This window comes from Colobus angolensis, unplaced genomic scaffold (assembly GCF_000951035.1).
Source record: "Colobus angolensis palliatus isolate OR3802 unplaced genomic scaffold, Cang.pa_1.0 Scaffold110, whole genome shotgun sequence".
Classification (NCBI taxonomy): Eukaryota; Metazoa; Chordata; class Mammalia; order Primates; family Cercopithecidae; genus Colobus; species Colobus angolensis.
In genome coordinates this window covers 1,797,148-1,798,616 of record NW_012112031.1, presented here as the reverse complement: position 1 = coordinate 1,798,616, position 1,469 = coordinate 1,797,148, and positions in this window count along the sequence as shown.

The window sequence follows — 1,469 nt, the reverse complement described above, 5'->3', positions numbered from 1 at the left end:
CAGCACTATATAAAATGGATAATATGTCATGACCAAGTGTGATTTATTCAAGGAAGGCAAGGTTTATTCAACAACTGAAAAATCAATGTCATTTGTCACACTCACAGAATACAGAAAAATCATTATCAACTGAACAGATACAGAAAAGGCAACACTTATCCATTATAAAGTCTTAGCAAACTAGGCATAGAAGTAGTGCTTAAACTGATAGCTGACCTCTACAAAAAAAACCTATGGTTACCACCACACTTAACAGTAAAAGACAATAACAGGCTACTAAGATCGGGAATAAGGCAAGGATATACCTCTTAACATCTTTATTCAATGTGGTATTAGAGGTTCTAATTAATGCAATAAGGCAAGGGAAAAAAGGGCAGAAAGATTAAAAAGGAGCTGGCAGGGTGCGGTGGCTCATGCTTGTAATCCCAGCACTTTGGGAGGCCAAGGCGGGAAGATCTCTTGAGGTCAAGAGCTCGAGACCAGCCTGGCCAACATGGTGAAACACTGATTCTTCCAAAAATTAAAAAATTAGCTGGGCGTGATGGCGCATGCCTGTAATCCCAGCTGCTGGGGAGGCTGAGACAGGAGAATCGCTTCAATTCAGGAGGCAGAGGTTGGAGGGAGCTGAGATCGCGCCACTGCCTGGGCGACAGAGTGAGGCCCCCTCTCCAAATAAAAAATAAAAATATTAAAAAGGAACAAATAAAACCTCCTTTATTTGTAGACAACATGATCCTTTACATAGAAAATCCTAAGGTATCTATAAAAACTAGTAAGTTGATTTAGCAAGTTTGCAGGACACAAGGCGGGTGTGGAAAAATCAAGCGTATTTCAATATACTAGCAATAAAAACTGAAGAATGAAATTTTCAAAAATGCCACTTAGACACCATCAAAAAAAATTTATTTTTTGAGATAGTCTTGCTCTGTCTTGCTAGAGTCCAGTGGCGCAATCTCAGCTCACTGCAGCCTCTAACACCCGGGTTAAAGCAGTTCTCCTGCTGCAGCCTCCCGAGTAGCTGGGGTTACAGGCGTGCACCACCACACTCGGCTAATTTTTGTATTTTTGTAGAGATAGGGTTTCACCATGTTGGTCAGGCTGGTCTCGAACTCCTGACCTCTGGTGATCTGCCCACCTCAGCCTCCCAAAATGCCGGGATTACAGGCGTGAGACACCACGCCGGGCCTCAAAAGTAAATTATTTAGGGATATATTTAACAGCACATATGTAAGGACTACACACTGAAAACTACCAACAAGGCTCATGCTTATAATCTCAGCACTTTCGGAGACGGAAGCAGGAGGATCACTTGAGCCCAGGAGTTCGAGACCAGCCTGGGCAACATAAGGAGACCCATCTCTATAAAAAGTTAGCCAGAGGGCCAGGCGCGGTGGCTCAAGCCTGTAATCCCAGCACTTTGGGAGGCCGAGACGGGCGGATCACGAGGTCAGGAGATCGAGACCATCCTG